We start from the raw sequence: 19,646 nt of genomic DNA, 5'->3' as shown, positions 1-19,646 counted from the left end.
ACCCTAGAAGATGTTTAAGATAAAGTGTATGGAGGGGAAAAAAAACCTTTCTTTCCTTGCCAGCAGGAGCAGAGGCTGGAGGAATGGCTTAGTGACCTACTACCTTCTGTTTTATTTTTATTTTTTATCCCCCTCTTTCTTCCCTTCAGTTCTGCAGAGTAAAAAAGAACTGGGCTGCTGTACCAGCACATGACACCTCAGCTGAAGGATTAGTGGGGGGAAAAAATTGGATTAATGGAGTAAAATATAAGTGTGTTAGTTATGCCCAGGAACATGATTTACTTTAAAACTTTTTTTAGAGCTTGTGGACTGCAGCAATTTACATGGTACTTTAATCTGAAGATAAAATTGATTAATGTGTTTAGAAAAAAGTATGCTGTAGTCAGTTGCTGTGCTAATCAAAGTAGACCCAAGCAGATATGCATCATAATGGATAAACAAGGTGAACTTTTACATATCTAGGCTGAATCTGCCAGAGAGATGGTTTTCATCACGTTGCCACTAGCTAAGTCCCTCTAGGGACCATGATTTCACATTCTCAGGCTGCCTCTAGATCACCCCTGCAATCAATATTTAGTATATTTACAAATGAACTAATAACAGTGAGCCTAAAACAAAGGGTTGCATTTAATAATGCGTTTTAATAGCATAGAAATGAGTTGAGGATTAATCAAAACTTTTTAAATTGGTGCTAAATTGATTTAGTGATTTGCATTTGGCTCAGCACTGTATGCCTGTTGACAATAACTTATTAAAAAAATTGCCTTGCAATTTCCTCTTAATTGCACATGCTATGCTGCAGGGTGACAGTGAAGATATTAAAATATGAGTAACAGATGTGATGTTTGCTAATGGAGCATCACATCCCATATATTTTCTCTTACTGTTATTTATTTATTTGTACATGAAGCCTGTGCCTTGTAAAAAAGAGAAAATACACTTCTTCCTATGAAGTTTTGCTCATTTTTTTCCAGAGGGTTCTACAGATCTTTTCTGCCTCATGAATTAGTAATTGAAGAGTAGCTGAGTGTAGTGCAATTTATATACTATAGCATATTATTGTTGTTATTGTAGCATTATTAAATTGCAATCTGGGCCTCAATTTCAGATGTTTAGTCCTGCCTGCATTATGGATCTGATCTAAAGGTCGTTGGAATTAATAGGTGTCTTTGTGTAGGCTTCAGTGTGCTCTGAATCAAAACCTTTATGTGCATATTGTGTCATTAAGATTTTAGCCAGGGTTGTGGCAACGTAAAACTGTTCTTGGCTCAGAGGAGCTTGACTTCCAGAGTCACAGTCCCTTTCGAAGTCCCTATTCATACCAGTGTATATGTGCATTTGCTTTGTTCCTTAGGATGTTGCAAGATAGTCCTTTGTCTGTGATCAACCACAGTTTCCCTCTTGACCCTCCTTGGGAGGGGAGGAAGTAGTTCCTGTGCTTGGAGAGCAGTTGCGTTGTTTTTGTCCCCAGGACAGATGGAGGGAATAACATTTTTCACGCTCTCTCAGACGCTTTCTCGAGGCTGCATCATGGCATAGCACAGTCAGCACTTAGGGTCTGCTGCATGTTTCCTCTCATTAACATTTCCACTGAAACATTATGGCTCCTGAAAGAAGTTGAATGTAAATGAAATCTGTTTGCTCACAGAAGTGCAGCAAACAGAGAGGCTATGCTTGTTTCCCCACAGTGTTCTGCCAGCCCAGGAGGAACAGAGAAAAATGAGTAGTTATGCCCTTGTGCCTGGTCAGTTCTTGACCTCTGCTGTTTCCCTTTATAACCAGGGTTGCCAGCTGATAACAGTTGTGGTCAGGGTTTCAGTGAGCTGACACCTTTTCTCTTAAGACTGGTGCAGAAGTCGCCAGTTTATTTCACATGGGCCATCAAACGTCATTTGTCTGTCTTGGGTTTCTCTGTCCTGTTCTCTCCTGGAACAGTTGCTGGATGAGGAGAGGTTTATATTCTTTCATCAGTTTCATGATCCATTGATAGATTTATTTAATGTTTTTCTAAGAGAAAATATAAATTCTTCATTCAGGCCTAAGTATGAAATTTTGCCGAGTGAGATCTTGAAAGAAGAAAATTTCATGGTTGAGTGAAGGGAAAGCTGGGAGGAAAAGAATAGCTTTTCTTGGCTGTAAAATATTTTTGCTCAGTCAGAAAGTATCAATAAGTTTTTAATTAAAATTTTTGGAAAAGTAATAGAACTTCCTGGATGAATAAAACAAAAGAAATTGTATCCCCACACAAAACTTATTTGAAAAGCTTAAAAGGAAACAAAAACAGAAATGTACTAAGAAAGGAAATGTCATCTGAACCTTTTTCTAACATTGTTGTCATGATGTAATAATACCCTTTAAAGCCCTTCAGTTATGCTCATGTAATAATCTCTTTCATCACTTGTAATCCTGTTTGTAATTTTACCTTGATTTATTCCATCTGCAAGAAGTTAATATTCTTGGCTTTCGGCAGATAATGTTCAGTTCTGTCACAAACCAATTACATAGTAAATCTAATTACTTATTTAATATACAGTTCATAATAATCAACACGGTATTGATTAGCAGAGTAACTTTAACCCCCATATTTCAGTAGAGATACAGTATGACTCTCCTGGGTCTTCTCTTTTTATGGTAAACCATTGAAGAGTATTTCACTTCTGTGTTGGAGTCATTCAATTTTATTCCTATTAATTTTTTAAGACAGCTTCTCCAGTTCTCTGATTTATGTCCTTCCAAGTTTAACTGCTGTACTTATGTGGTCAAATCACATGAATTTTCTGGCAAAAATCTTGAAGCTCCCTTATAACTCACTATAATACTCATTATATGAAATAAGGATGAAATATAGAAGAATAATGGCATTAAACAAAATGATATCCAGACCACCATCCTCCAAAGCATTTATATTACTACTCTTTCAGTTGGAAAATAACGATGTTCTACTTTTCCATCCCAAATTGCCACAAAATAAGCTTGCATTCCTGCTTGAGATGAGTAAGGGCCTTGTTGCACGTTACACTTAGCACACTCTAACTGCACTTACACTGCTAGTGTCTAAGCACTGAAGCAGTAAAGGACATGTTAAGTGCCATCATAAGATAGAAAAGTTAGGTCTTTTCCAGGGAGGAGTTCTTTCTCCATATCCTATTACCTAACATGTGTTAAACTAATGTCAGACTGCTTCATGCAAGTAATATGATCGGGGTACTTCAGTGTGGTGGGGAGAGGGGGAAGCAACAAAAATGACAGCTGTTTGATGGGCTTCCTCACCCCTGCAATGCACTAGAGCTGTGCCAGTGTGACTCCCAGCCAGTGCACTGCACTGGAGCCTTGAACTGACTCTGATGCAAGTCAGAGTGCACTGGAACTGGTTCATGACTCTGCTGTATATTATGATCTGTATTTAGATCATAGTAAACATTCATGTGTGACTGCTCAGAAAACTTGCTAAGTCACATTTAATGCTAACTATGATCTAAATATAATACACGCTAAGCTTAACATGTCAAAGTCCACTGATGTGGGCATGCCCATCACTACTTGACAACCTGCTTATTTTCCTGCATCCCCCACATATTCTGGTTTCACATACAAAACTTTACCAGCAACTTTGTCACATACTTTGAGAAAAATCTAAGATAGGGATGGCTCAGCTGGTGGTCCACATGCAGCCCACAAGATGTTAAAGCATGGCACCTAGGCTCTCGCCTAGTCGCCACTCCCTGTATTGCTCTAGCTGCAGCTAGAATCTTGAGGTTCCCCCCCAACCTGCTCCTCTGGCTGCTGCTTTCTGCCTTCCCTGAAGGAGCTGGGGTAGTGTGACACCATGGGGAGCTGAGGACGAGTTTAGGGCCACACTGGTGTGGGAGGGAATTGAGTCCTTGTGTAAAGGTGGAAATCCCACCTATGCAGTGCAGCAGTGAAGGGAGCCTACGTGGGCATGCATTGCAGTGGGGAGGGGATTTCATTCATGCTTCCCTGTGGTCCAGCATTGGGGGCAGGGGTATACAATACAGCATAGGTGAGGGAGCTTGTAGCCCCCAGGGGCTTAGAAATTGAACAGCATTGATTTTTAACTTATTCTGGTTTGAGGGAGTGTATCAGTCTATTAAGTTTTGTAAAAGAAGGCCCTGCACTTGAGGTGTGGGTGACTACAACAGAAGTATGAGGTACGGAACATTTCATTTCTCTTCTCCAAAAACTGCAAAGCCAACTTGAAAGGTCATGTTTAAAATTCTTTGATATACAGTGCTGTAATAGGGTGATCTGTCCGTTTTTAAGGCAGAACAGTTAGCCTCATTAACAGGGATCCAGGTTTTCTGTTTTCCACAGAAAAACAGAGTAAACTGTGGATTTCCCCCTATACTAGAGTAAAATGTGGATTTCTCATTTTAGCAGAGAATCCCATGGATTTTGTAGTTTTGCAGTGAGCCCTCTGCAGGCTGGCACAGTTCACAGGAACAGGGTGGTCATGCAGGGGGTGCCATGTGCATATATATACATGTGGCCCCAGGCAGCCTGGACAGCAGCTCCTACAGGTAAGTGAGGAGGGGATTGGGGGCTCCCATAGGGAGGGAGGTAGGCAGGGATGGGGCTGCTGCCCTGCTGGGCAGTGTGTGGGGCTTGGGGCTCTGGATCAAAATGTGCAGCCTCAGAGCCCTGGTGGGGAGCAGGATGAGGCCACGGGATGAGGATGAGACCAAGACCCTGGCAGGAAAGCTGCTTGCCCCTGTGAGCTCCATGCTGCCCTGGTGACACTTCCCTTGCGCACAGGGGTAGCAGTGAGGGGCTCTACACTGTGCTGCTGCCCGTGTGCGCAGGGGAAGTGTTGCCAGGGCAGCATGGAGCTAATGGGGGCAAGCAGCTTTCCTGTGTGGCCCCGCTGTGCTCTACCACTCTGGGTCACAAAAGCTGTACTGTAGATGCCCTGGGGGAGGGCAGTAGGGTGGGGAGCATGAGCCTGCAGCTTGCACCTGCCACTCCTGCTGCACACATAGATCTGGGGGGTATGGGTCCCCTTTGCCCCCTGGGAGTATGTGCTGTGGCTGGGAGCTGCTCCTGCCCAAGCCCACAGCAAGCAGCTTGGGGGGGGGAGGAGGAGGGGAGTTGTTTCATGTTCCTTTTCCTGCAGCAGCCACTATTTGCTGTCAGGAGCAAGAGGCTGTGAACCTGGGTCCCTGGTCCTGTAGCTGTGGCAGCTGGGGGCCCCCTCCAGCAGGGCTGGGGGACAGGGGCTATGCATGAGGGGCAAGGGACACCAGTAGGTCTGGGGGGCTGTGGCGGGGAGTGAGGGGTACCACTAGGACTGTGGGGAGGAATGAGGGGCACCAAGAGGGTGGGGCTGTGGGGAAGGCCTTTAATTTTAATTATGGATTTGGGGGGTTTTATCAGAGAATTTGCAATTTTTCATCAGGGAAAATCAGGATCCCTGCTTATTAAGAAAGCTCTGCTGTAGGGCATTTAGGTAATGAAGAAATGTCTCAGTGGGAGCTTTAGAAGCTCACAGAAGTGAAAGCAAGGAAGTAAGGTGTGAAGGGACCTGGGGTGGGGGAAAGACACCCACTGGGGGCTTTTTGATCCCCTGTAGCCTAGCTTGCTGGGCTGGGATCAGCTCAGCCCTGCCCCCTTTGCAGCTCCCCACCTCTGAGAAGGGAGGTGAGGTAAGGGAGGAATATAATGGTCCAGCCTCCCCCCCTCCTTTCCCCCTACCCAGCCAGTGTCTTGGGAGACTCAGCTGGGTCTGGGGAGGGGCAGGGCTGAGCTGATCCCAGCCGAGTGAGCTGTGTTACAGGGGAGTAAAAAGCCCCTGGTGAGGGTTCCCCACACACAGCACTGGGCAGACCCCAGCTGGGGGAGGGGGCTGTACCTGGCTGGCTGTACCTGGCTAGTCCTGGTGCATTCATTCCTCTCAGAGGTGGGGGCTGAGGAAGGAGCAGAGCTGAGCTGATCCCAACCTGGGGAGCTGGGCTGGAGGGGAGCAAAAAACCCCTGGTGGGGTCTTTGTCCCACACTGGACAGACCCTGGCTGGGGGGAGCTGGTGCAGGGCCAGGTGTGTGCACCCCCCCCATAGATGTGGTGTTGGAAAGGAGGCAGTACTGAGTCAATCAGAGCCCTGCTAGCCAGCATGGGGGGGGGGAGGGAGAAGCTCCCCAGTGGGGGTTTTCCTGCAGCAGGCAGACCCCAGCTGGGGGACCAGTAGGATTACCATATTTCCAAGATCATAAAGAAGGGGGGTAGGGGCTGGGAGCCGGTGGGGTGGGGAGAGGTATATGATTGTGGGGAAGGGGGAGAATCATATGCCTGTGCCCTGCCCCTAGCACTGCTGGTACCCCTCACTCCTGACCCAGAGCCCTCTGTCCCCTGAGTCCTGCTGGCCACACAGCTCATGCAGGCATGCATGCACACACGCAGAGCGCATGACCCCCAACAGCTAATCGCCTTGCCTGCTGCTCCCAGTCCCAAGCATCCAAGCTGCTGATGCCCAGGAAAAGTGGAGGCAAAGCAAAAACCTGGACATTTGTTCTCATTTTAAAAACCTGCACGGTCATGAGGACAAGGGGCCAAAAAAGAGGACATGTCTGGGAAAACCTGGACATATGGTAACCCTAGGACCAGAGCTGGATGGTGCATTTCCTCCCCCCTTCCTCAGGGGCTGAACAGAGTTTTTCTGCTGGGTCTTCCCTCACTGTAGCTAAGGAGGCGGGGGACAGGGTGGCATGTGCCCAGAAGCAAATTAGGCTTGGGCCACTGGGCTAGGTTTAGCAGCCTTAGGCAACAGGCCATAAAGAGCTTCTGGCCTGGGCCAGAGCAGGCTCTGCCTATCTTTGCCACTCAGGGCATTTGTAGACCAAACGGGGGCCCTAAATTGAAGTGGTGGGGTTTTAAAACCACCGCTTCAGTTTAGGGCCCTTAAAACCCCTGTGTTGTGTACACACCCTGCACTTAACCGCCTCTCCGGCAGGGAGGGGAGGGTGAGCTGCCAGCAAGTGGAGTGGTCCCTGGGCTGTGGGGGATGGGGGGAAGAGGGGGCTGGTGCTGCTTTCTGTGTCGGCGGCGGCCCAGCCCTAGGCATCACCTGCCTGCAGGCATCCGGCTCAGGCAGTCCCGGGAGGCAGCCTTGGAGGGAAGCACCTGGCCCCCGCACAGCTCAGGCAGGCAGGCTCCGTTGGAGAGGGGAGGTGTGTGTGGAAATCAGGCTCGCTGCTGTTCTTCGGCAGAGCGTGCCTTGCCAGGCTACCTGAAGGGCTTGCTGCAGAGTCATGGAGTTGCACAGAGCTTAGTGCTTCACTCCACGGCTGTAGGGGCAGCAAACTAAAACACTTTGGAGTTTTAGTTTGCTGCGCCCCGAGTCATTTAAGGCACATTATGCCACCAAATTTCCTACAGTGACTGGAATTAATGTGCAGTACACCACCAAGGTGTGCAAACACCGACACCATTAAAGTAGTGCAAAAGCATTTAGCCTGCTTTAAAGTGTCGTGCACACACGCCCCTCGTTTTGTCTATACACGGCCCCAAACACTGAGTGTCAGTTCAGTTTGTTATCGGTTTGAGCTATGCAGCTTAGAAAAACGTGCAAAGGTGGAACCAGTTCTGTCTTGAGCTTTTTGAACCTCTGTACTTAGCCTAGTGTCCCAAAGAGGCCCCCAGGGGGGAGTGGTTTTTTTGTTTGTTTGTTTAAAGCCTGAACTTTGCTTTAGAGAATGGGTTGAGTGGCTCCTCCAGGAACATTTTTTTTTCCCTGCAAAAAGCCAGCAGGCTAAGGGACCTGCTTATGTAGGCAGATCTAGGATTTTGAAAAGGCAGGGTGTAGATGGCGAGGTGTGCATCATCACCAGGGGTGCTACTTTTCCATGGAAAAACTCACAAAAATCCATGTTTTCCCATGATTTACTGAAAGTGTGGTGGTCTCTTGTGGCAAGTGGCACCATTTTGTCTCATTTTTTCCATGGCTTTTGCCTTGGCCAGTCAGCAGTGCTCCCCTTCCCCTCCCTCCCCCCATGCTGCTGATTGGCTGAGAGGCAATAACAGGAAAAATGAGAGCACAAATGGCAGCGCTTGCTGCAGGATGTCACCACAGCCTTGGTAGCACATGGAAAATGTGGATTCCATGCTTTTCTTCAATTTTCTGTGGTGAATAGAAAACTAGGATCCCTGAATTCATCACATAGAACACAACACACATTTTTCTCCAGTTAAAAAGAAACTAGAAGCTTCACTAATGAGCAAGGACCTAGGACTATTGTAAGGTTGAAGCAAAACAAAGAAACAAGCAAGCAACAGCCCACAAAACCTCTTTATTGGAATGTGCATTCATTTGCTGTCATATATATTAAAACATAACTATGTAGGCAAAAATAATCAAGCAGTGTTTCTTTGGTGCTGCAGTTGTGATAGTTAAAGGTACATTTCTCTTTCAGATTCATAAAACAAAATCTAGTCGTCTTGAGCATCCTGAAATGCATGCAGTGCTTCACTGAAAGTTATTTGCACACCTGAGCTAATGTTCACCTGATTTTAATATTTCTACACCCGAGTTAATATTTCTAGCTGGAGCTAAAAAACAGTCTGCAGGACTCTGAAATAGGAGCAGCAAACAGAAAGCAGAATTGCAGAAGGGTAAGGGTAGCTTGAATAGTGGAATCATTAAAGACCATAAAAAGGAAACTTACCTTCAATGGAATGAAGAGTTTAGCAGGAATTAAGCAGATGATATTGAGCAGTGAAATCAGTTGACTTCCTCACTGCTTCTGAATAGAAGTGTTGTTGCCACTGCCAGGCAGTTGGTTTTAATTTTTGGATGTACCGGGAATCAAAGGGGGGTGCAACTGCGCCCCTGTATATCTTCCCCTGCCCAATTACAAGTTAGTAAATATTACAAGATGCTAAACTGTTCACAACATTTTTCAAAACAGCACAAATGGGAGTGATCCCTGCATCTTGTAACAACATTTGTAATTTCAGCCACATTTGCTGGATAGCTGCATGGTAGCCTCCAACTTTGCTAGTGTATGCTACAAACTTTTTTGCCAGCAAAGCTATCAGTCCAGGCTCTGAAGATGGGGCAGAGGGGCCCATGTCAGCAAAAGCCATTGGCATGGCTTTGAAAGTGCTTGCTTTCAAGACCTTGCACTATGCTAAAAGTCATGCTTTCCCACCCAGGAGTAATTACAAATCTCTCTGAGCAGGGTAAATGTGAGGAAAAATCAGCACTGTTGCACATGTACTGCTTGATCTGCAGCCTGAACAATCTGCTGGACTGGTTATCTGGCATTTTCCAGTCTGAATTGCCAACAGTGTTAAAATTTAGAAGAGAAGGGCCTGTCTTGATCAGCATGCAGTAATTTTTCCCCTACTATCAAAATAAATTAATATGCATGCAAAAGGAAATTGTTTACCATGATTTGTAGGTGGGTGCCTACTAGGTTGATTGCATTTAATACAAAAAAGCAGAAGTTTCCACTGTTGTAGTTTAAAGCATAATTCTATTGTTTCCTCAGACTACATGCTCAATAAAATATTAAAAAATTATTGCCTTACCGTTGGTGCTAAGGTTGTTGTTGAAAAATGCACATCTTCACTAAAACAACACAACATGGAAGTGGCTGTTTAGTTACTCACTACTTCAAGATTATTTTGTAAATAAGCAGTGCCCTAGGCAGTCTGGTAGGATCTAGTACGTGGTTTTAATGCTGCTAAAATGTGGTGTTGCTAACTTGCCTTTTTTAGAATTAGATTTTAAGTAAAAGCAGAAGCTTGTAGTTCTTTTGAAAAATCTTTGGAGATGAAAATAAAAGCATATAGGCAGAAGTTACACCCTGTTGTGAGCTTTGACTATACTGCAGAAGCAAACCATGGGCAATAGTACAGATGCTTCTTTCAAAAAGGCTTCCTGAAGAGTTCTCTGGCTGGGGGTATGAATGAGTCCTGAATATTTCATGTTTCCATGTCCTTGATAGGTGGCTGGGTACAATACTGTGCAGAAAAATAATGACAAGTAATACAGTTCTGCTTCTCTCCCTCCTCTCTTTAACATTGTAATCTGGGAACTTGCCAACCCCACATTCTGCAAGAGTGGCAAACTATTTGGGGTATGGGGATAAGTGAAATAACTGTAGTCATGCTCTTGTTCTCTTTATTTCCCAAAATGATGTTTCCTCAGTAAAGCTACTTGTCATTTCACTCCTAAAATAAATCTCTTGTCTGTGCCATGCAAAACATGTTCAGGGTTGTCCTCTGCTGCTTTGGTCTGTTTTGTATAACTGCATGTCCTCATAATGTGTGGAACAGCATCCCTTAAGTGGATTGTATAGTTTTATGTGGATGCGTTAAGAACAGTGTAAGATACATATGTGGTCAGGAGACACGCACATTATCTTCCTTTTTAGAATATGCCAAAACAACTGATTTATACGTCTCAAGAGTTTCACAACTACTCAAAGAACCTTGTCTGTTTATGTCCTTAGACTAACAGGGCTACACCCAGCAACCCTAAAACTTCTCTGTGGAGCTCAGAAAGTTGGAATGACTAGAACATGAAGACCTGGTTGCCCATTACAAAAAAAAAACTATCTGAAGTGTTCATCCAAACTGAATGCTCATTTGCATGAATCCTAAAGTACATTCTATTTACTTTTTATTCAGTATTAAGAATAGGAATTACCTCAGATCACTTTTAAAAGCCCATTCGTGAAAGGTCTTGGACTTGAAATACTTAGAATTATTCTTCAGCTGTTTTTTACATTTTGGAAATCAGGTGCATATAGACATCTTTGCTATCACCCTGTCACATAATTCTAATAAATTTCAGCACTTCCCAGAATATTTGTACAAGAAAAGTAAATAAGCCAACGAGGCAGTCATAATGGCAACATGCAAATAAAGAGTAAAAAAATGGGACTGAGTCAGGTGTCTTCAAACATGAGCATGTATTTTCTAATTGTTCAAGTAGCTGCTTTTTAAATGAATCGCCAATTGAAATGAATGGAGCTAGTCCCTTGGGAAAAGAAAAGACGGGGAGGGTATATTTTAGTCTCTCAGTCTATTTATACTCCTTATATCATACACATCATTTTAATCTGCTCTCACTCAACCCACTTATAGTGCTGCACAGTCATAAAAAGTCTCTTAATCCAAAACTAATCTCCTTTTATTCATGTGAGAATATTACTCAGAGATGTATTTGGTACTCGTGTTGGTCTGAGACGCAAATAAAGGCAAATATCTAGAACTCTTGGTTCAGAGATGGTACCTTTTATTAGACCAACTGGAAATTGCAAAAAAAATAAAAATAAATAATAATAATAAAAAAATCTGCAAGTTTTTGAGCTCACATGCTCTTCATCAGGGCAAGTTAAAGATCGTAAAAAGTTCCCCTATGTAGGAAATAAACTTCATTTTTGCACAGAGTAATGTATTACTCAGAGTAACATATGCCTTAAGAATATGAAATGTGGGGGGATGCGGGAGAAGTAACTCTATACTACAAGTGTGTCATAATATAATGCGTTCATTACATTGCCTGCCATCTAGTGATGAAAAAGCTAAAGAAACATTTAATTAAAAATGGGTGATTAACAGAAATCTGGGATATCAGAGAGATGTAGTTGTTGGAATAGGATGGTTTTGAAGTCCAGCTCCTTTCTTCAGTGTTTGTTTTTAGTAATAAAACTTTTTAAACTGCAAAATCTAGCTTTCATTTAAGGCTAACACTGAAATAAAAATATCATTTTAAGACTATTAGCTTGAACTCTGATAAACCATAGGCTTTCCTAACTTACTGTTTAGAAAGAACATGTGGAGCACAATAGAACAAAGTGGAATAGTTTAAACTGTGTATATCTAAGGATTTTTTTGAGAGGGAGTCTAATATGGTAGACAAAAGTTAAAACTTGGGTATTAAAATTTAAGACTGAGATTAGCTGTTCATAATTATCCATTTCTGAGTTTGAGAAATAGCAGCTTGCATTTTCAGCATGCATCCTCATGGACTGTGAATGAAGTATTATGATAGGAAGTAAAACATGGGAAAGAACTAAAGCAAATGTTTAAAGGAGAGCTGAGTAATTGCATTCAATTCTAATTCCATTGCTGATGTCTATGGTACAGGATAGTTTATGCAATAACGTATTCTATCCAGCCTGTCTGTCTAATTTATGTGCCTCCTATAACCATAATATTTGAGTGCCAATAGAGAAGCATAGATTAATAAAATCAAAATAGGTTGTAAAAATACAGGGCTTGATTATAGCTCCTTAAGGCTGAGTCATGCTGGGGTGCGGGTGCTAGCTCTGGGAGTACTCTGTCTTTGGGTACATCTACAGTGCATCTGGGAGAGAGATGGCTGTTGGGCATGTGGATGCTTCCAAGATAGTTTTAGTCTCGTAATCTTAGGCTCCCCCATACATGGAACCAGCATCCCAGATGGGCTTGTGCCTGTGCAAATGCTTAGGCAGCCTTGGTATCACTGCTATTAGTATGCAAGCTAACTAGAATTAAACTAACTCAGAGATGCTTTGATATGTGTTGCAGTCAATCCACCTATTGCAGTGGAGACATCTTCTTTTAAAAGAATAGCAGGTAAAATGCTGCTCCACTGAAGGCAATGGGTGATTTCCCTGACTGCTAATTCAAACGTGTTATAAGCTTACACTGGAAAAAAGGCTGTCTTATTTTTGTATAAGCATGTCCACAAGAGGCTTTATTTCAGTATAACCGTGGCAATGTAAGTATCACAGTAAACTTCCTTGTATAAAGAAGCCCTTAATTAGGTCAGGATTTCACCTTACTGCTCTAGATATATGCAGAAGTGGAAACAATGGGACATTGCTTCTTAACATAACTCTAATGAACACATATTTTTAGCAGCTCATTAATCAAAGTCCTTTTTCCAGTTTAATTCAAATAAAGTAGATAGGAGTAGGAGAGGTATAGAATTCTTAGGTATGCATTTTGAGCTTCACATTGCTTATGGGGTGGATTTAGAGTCTGAAGGATGGAAAATATTGACTTTTAATTAGAACATAACTAAAAACTGTTTTTAAGTCTTAATAATAGATGGTGATGTGAAATGATAGGAACTATTTTGCTGGTATGAGTTGGGGATGACTTTATTATTTGTGGTCTGGACTGGTGAAGCTGTGAATGAGTTGTTACAGTCGGACTGAACAAGCCATGTCCTCATGCCATATTGCTTTACATCCTCCAGTGCATACCACATGCTATATAGATCCAATTGTTTTCTGTAACCCCACACCCTAAATTCTTCCCCTCAAATCTATTTGAGAAATGTTTTACAGCTCTAAAATTTATTACCAGTGAAAAATAGAGCACTTTAATAAGTAAAGTAGTTTGCCTATAGACTGTTACACTTTTATATTCTTTTCTCTTTCTTTTTAATTTTCTTTCTCCAGCAGTGATTGGTTGAACTTACCTTCTACCAGTATTTGTTCTAGGGCAGGGGCTTTCAACCTTTTTGCATCATTGAACCCCCCGGTGGCCGGACGTGGAGCAGTGTACCCCCGGCTGCCAAGCGAGGGGGGAGGGGGTGGCACATGGCCAGACACAAACCACAGGGGGAAGGGGGGCATGGTGTGCAACCGGATGCCGAGTGGCAGCAGCTGCCCACCTGCAAGTTTCCTCTGCATCCAGCCAGGAAGGTGGCACCTGTGCGGCAGTGCAGGATGGTGCATAGTGGTGCTCCATCCCCACCTGCCCGCACGTACACCCTAGGCCCTTCTCAGGTACCCCCAGGGGTATGCATACCCCTGCTGACAACCCCTCTTCTAGGGAAAATGTCATAGCTTGGTTCAAAAGAAGAGGAATGCACGCCCTTTGTATTTGATTGTTTTTATCTGCGTTTTATTTTATCTGTGTTTTATTGTTTTACCTCCATTGAGCTCATTCGAGCCCAATTCCCTCCTGCCTGTGGCAGGGGACCAGACTTGATCTTACAGATCTCTTCCATTCTTCTGCTTTATTCTCACTGGATTTCAGATGAGGAGGTCAGTGTTCTGTAAGTCTTTCCTGATGATTAAAAAATAAAGGAAATTTTTGTCTGAATAACTTGACTTTGGATGTGGTTTAGATCAGTGTTTCTCAACCTTTTAAGTAGCAAGTACCCCCTAACTTCTGAAAATTTTAATAAGTACCCCAACACTCAATTTTCCAGGGGATTTTATATTTACAGACTAATGTGTGCCAACTATGAAACTGTATGTTGGAAGAAGGGCTGTGTATATAAGGTCATGATATGACAGATGTCCGATCTGGTGTGGATAGGGTTGCCACCTTTTATACCAGGGGTACACAACTCAAGTATGTACCTGGGCAAGAGGTGATGTAGGCCAAAGCTAGGAGGGCTGAACCCAATAACACCAAATTATTACTGGGAAATTTAAAGCACCACACAATACCTGGTGCAGAAAAATTTTTGCCATGGTTTTGAGAAGAAAAGAGGGTGAGAGAGAGTGGTGGGGTACCTGTGTACCTCCTGTATATGTCTTATGTAACCCCAGAGGTATGCGTACCACAGATTGAGAAACTGTGGTTTAGATGCATAGACACTAACACTTTTGTTCCCTGTGTGATTTAAGGACGTTTTTGGTACTTTCTGGTAACTGTTATGGGCAGCAAAGATCAGTACCATTTTCTTAAATCAGTAGCAACCTCTTCTTGGTACTCTCTAAAGTACTGCTTATTTAGTTGCTTCCTAATGGGTGTTTATAGACATGTTCTGGGAGGTGGGTGGGAGGTGGTGCTTTAATTAGCGAGCTGCACTAATTAAAAACACCCAAATGTCACATGTATCAGCACATCGGAGTAGCCTCTCTGCACGTCTGTAGGAGCCCAGTGTGATCCCTGACTTCACAGAGTTAAACCAACCACCTCTTGAGATAGATGAGTTTTTTTTTTTTTTCCTTACTCAGGTTTAGTAACTTTAGTTTTCAGAGTCTCCAAACTCTGGTTATGCTAATCTGCTGTCTTGAAATATTAATTCATGAATGCCAAAATGCCTGGCTTTAACCAATGAACCCTCCATATATGAACAGCTGCACAGTAGACGTTGCAACTTCCTAGTGTGAAATGAACAGATATTTATTTTTCCTATATGTAACTGATAGCAATAGAGATGTACTTTTAAAAACTTCTCTTACATATTTGACAGCTGTTGTTGTTTTGATAGTCCATTTGAATGTATTGTTTTAAAATATATTTAATAGTTTTGGGACTTTATGTGCAGTATTGGTTAAAGACATTTTTATTAATGACAATGTAGTATTTTTGTCTCTTTTTTTTTTTTTTTTTCCCCAGGCCATCTTTAATCTAAAGAGGTATCTGCTGGAATATAGAATGTCCTATTCATTTTGCAGACATATATTTATTCTGTGCTTTTAACAGAAAATGATTACATCTTCTGGTCCCAATTAAACTGTAAAACTTGGATCCATTTCCTTCTCTCTCCTGCCCCCCCGCTCCTCCCCCACTCCCCCAAATCTGGCTCCTTCACAGGTCCCAGGATGTTAATATCTGTAGTTTTGGTCCATTTTCTTTTAGAGAGAGAACAGTCATGTGCAAGATTCTAATTTTAAGCCTTGCCCCAAAGTCTAGGTTGCTCACTCTGGAGTTTTGGTTTAGACCTAACCTATCTTTACTTAGAAGTATATAGAGCCTTATCTTCATTTGATAAACACCAGAAAATAAAAATAAGGGCTCAATTTAAAGCACATCAAATAAAAGAGAAAAGCCTTTCATTGATTTCATTGAGTTCTGAATCAACTGTAACTAGGCAAACCATCTGCTTCCTATCACTGTATGGCAATAGGCACATTCCTTTATATAATAATGGATATATTTCATGAGAAAATCAGATAATAAGGAAGCAGTATTGGAGAAAGAGAGGGAGAACCTGTGATTTAAAGTGTTGTATTAATTTATTTCAATTTGTATCTTTGCATACTGAAAATTTACCATCACTTGCTGTTACTGACTTGTTTATCAAATCATTTGTTAAAACATCCTGGAATTTAGAAGAATATTGTCACTGAAGCTACATATTTATAACACCTCGTTTGTGTTTTATTGTTTGTAGAAATTCATTAAGTTGCAGAATGACATCTTGAGAGAATTGATTTGGAAAGAAAGGTGTGAATATTTTTCAAAAAGAGAAACTCTTTCTTAGTGGAAATTCCAGTTGACAATTTTCAGTTTTAAAGAGACTTATTGAGTGATTTAATTAGATTCCACTGCAAATTACCCTAGGCTCTATCCTAGAGCCTAAATTATCCTGTTAGCTTCTGAATTTTCCTTTTCTTGTAGTAGTAGAGAAACAAGGTTAATGTGATTCAGGAGTCAATTAAGTTAAAGAAATTAAGATATAAATGTTAAAAAAAATTATATCTGTTGATTAAAATGGATACATCTCTTAATGTGCATTTTATTATTATGATTAAATGTAATTGTGAATAATTTAAAAATAACAAATCACCATGTAGGATATAAGGAGAAGAAGAAAAAACCTTGTTAAAGAGATCTGACGTTCATTTTTAAAATTGGAAAATAATCTGCAAAATGTATTGGCCATGCCTTCTAGGAGTGGATGTTGTTGGGCGTGTTTGTTGTGTAAATGTGATAGCTGTCCAACTTCTTGACAGATGAAAGGAAATGTGTCAGAGTCACTCAGTCAGTGGTGCTTGGCAGTGGTATTGGAGAAGAGCCCAATGCATGAGCAGCAAGCCTTCCCAGAGTGACTACAGGTCCACTCATCAGATGGAGGTTGAAGCACACTCTGCTTCCTGGCTCACCCATGGGCCTTAGTCTGGGTGCTCTGGCTCTCCGTGGTAACTGTACCAGCCTTGACCCAGCTTCTCCAAACTGAGCAGTTGTAGATAGGATTCTCCCAGTTGTCAGTGGGAATGCTGAATTCTTGAGACCTTGCTTGACCTCATCACTGTATTGGAGCTTTGGCCTTTCTCTGCATCACAGGTGGTTCTTGAGTTGGCCATAGAGTGTAGCCATTGGCAGACTGTCTTGAGGCATGCATACCATGTGTCCCAGCCAGCGAAGCTTGAGAGCATCCAGCACAGTCTGCATAGACTGTATGTCAGTCCTCTCAAGGATGACAACTGTTTCTCTTGATACCGGTTGTCATGCCAAACTTGGTGCATGCATCAGAGGACTTGTTTATCATGATTTGCAGTTCATCAGGTGAGTTGGAGACGAATGCATCATCATCTGCGAAGAGCCAGATCCTGAATAGTGAGCTGGGTGACATGCCTTTTACTCTGAAATCTTCTGATATTGAACAAGCTGCTGTCCATCTTCAATTCAGTTCTTATGCCAGGTTAATTGTTTGCTAAAGTGTGCCCGAGAAGGATAGAGAAGAAGGTGCCAAAGCCGGTAGGTGCTAAAATGCAGCTTTGCTTCATGGCAGAATCAATGCTAAACTAAGATGATATTTCATTTTCGTACTGCATAGTTGCATTTGTTCTATCATGGAACTCCTTGATTTAGGGACAGCACATTTTGTGGACAGCCAGTTTTTGACAGGATCTTGTAGATGCCATTCCTGCGAACAGTGTTGAAGGCCATTTGTAAGTCAATGAATAGAGAGGTGTCTTCTGTTCACATTTTTTCTTGTAATAAATGCAGTGTGAAGGACATGTCAGTCATGGAGCATCCAGCTCTGAACCCATGCTGGCTCTCAGGGTAGACTCACTCAGCAAGGTATTAGAGTCTTTGCAGCAGGACCCTTGCAAGCATCTTGGTGACCACACTGAGCAGAGACATCCCTTGGTAGATTTGCAGTCTGTTCTGTTCCCTTTATTTTTGTATAGAGTAATTATCTTTGCATCTTTCAGATCCTGGGGTATCTGGCTTCCTTCCCATCAAGTGCAGAGAAATGTGTGGGTGTCACTCGCAAGCTTTCTACCCTTGCCTTTGGGAGCTCTAAAGGAATCTGATCATCACTTGCTGCTTTCCCAGGCAAAATTTTCCTTGATAGCTTTTCTGTACATCTCCAGGAGTTAGTATCTGGTCCATTATTGGAAACTAGGAAGTGGCAGCTAAGGCAGTATCGCATATAGTATCAGGTATCCAGGTTGTAGCTGTATTAGTCTAGAGTAGAAGCAAAGGGAATCAAAACTCATGGAAGAGGTAATCTCTTTTATTGGACCAACTAGATATTTGCAAACAAATGATTTTATTTATCTGCAAGCTTTTGGGCACACTCACCCTTCATCAGGCATAGGAGAGAGCAGAGATTGTAAAAGTTCTCTTAGGTAGATAATAGCATTCTTTGAGTAGAGTTCTTGTAACGCTCAGTCCATCCGTCAAGATGTTCTTGCCAGTCAGTCAGAATGGAATCATGTTTTGCTTTCTGGTTTGCAGTCTTTTTACAAGTTGGACGAAATGCCTCTTTGACTCCATCGTAGGTACCACAAAGATCCATTCTTTCAAAGCAGATTTGAATCCTTTGGCACAGGTCTTGCCAGTACTTCTGGGCACATTCTCTGGTAGCTTTCTGGACTATAGCCTTAGTCTCTTTGAATGTGAGATTTCCAGACTTAGTTTGTTGTTGAAGTATTTAGGTGAGCTTGCTTTTTCTTTTTTATGAGTGGGAGTGGCAGATGTTCAGATGCTACAAGCCAGTCAGGTTGGGTGTCTATACACGTACATTAAGGCTGCTCTGATGCACTGTAATTACAGATTTGATTGAGTCTACTGGAGCATGGTAATTGTTTGAGCTTTAGTTCAAGCTTCCCTGCTGCCCCTTTTCAGCCTGGGACACACTGATGCACGTGATGCTCTGGGCGCTTTCATTAGAGCTGTAAGTGCCGCACCTCCCCCGGCCCTGGAGCACATCTATAAATGCCTGTTTTTCTTTTTGGTTACAAAGACATCCTTGGCAGTAGCCCATGTCTTGTTCTTGAAATCTTCCCACAAGGTGTAAGAATCAGGAATCAAATTGATCGTTTTCAGAAACACACTTGTGCAAAGTTTCAATGTGCGCTTAAGAGTCACTGTCCTTCATGCTAGTGATGCTAAGACACGGTTTGCCTTTTGGCTTTGCATGATGGATCTTTTAGGGTGTAATTGGAGCTTGGCCCTGGTAAGGGCTTGGTCAGTGTCACAATGAGTGCTATGCATTGATCGACCATGCATTATATTGCAAATGTTTCTGTGCTGGATCAGGATGAGGTCAAGTTGATGCCAGTGTCTTGAGCAGGGGTGCTTCCATGTGATCTTGCTATGGCTGCTGCCAGCAAAATAGGTGTTTGAGACTGTCAGCTCACAAGAGGCACAAAGTTCAAGGACATCTTGGCCATTTTTGCTGAGGCTACCTGTGCTGTGTTGGCCACTGATGTGTTACCATTGTTTCCAGTCCTTACCCACACGGGCAGTCACCGAGAAAAGCATGTCTGTTCCTTGCATGGATATTCTTGATGAATTGTTTCAGTTGAGACTAGAACTCATCTTTTTGCTGTTTGGAGTAGTCAGTTGTTGGTCCATAAAGTCAGCATTCCTGAGTTTGCATTCACATCCAATTGCATGATTTTCTCATTGATAGATATTGTGCATGCAATACATGCATGGGGTACATGCACTGAGGACAGACTTAACAGCAAATCTGACACCATGTATCTTT

This window comes from Crocodylus porosus, unplaced genomic scaffold (assembly GCF_001723895.1).
Source record: "Crocodylus porosus isolate Cpor-Errol unplaced genomic scaffold, CroPor_comp1, whole genome shotgun sequence".
NCBI classification, from domain to species: domain Eukaryota; kingdom Metazoa; phylum Chordata; order Crocodylia; family Crocodylidae; genus Crocodylus; species Crocodylus porosus.
The sequence above is the reverse complement of the archived record's forward strand: the minus strand, read 5'-3'. Positions refer to the sequence as shown.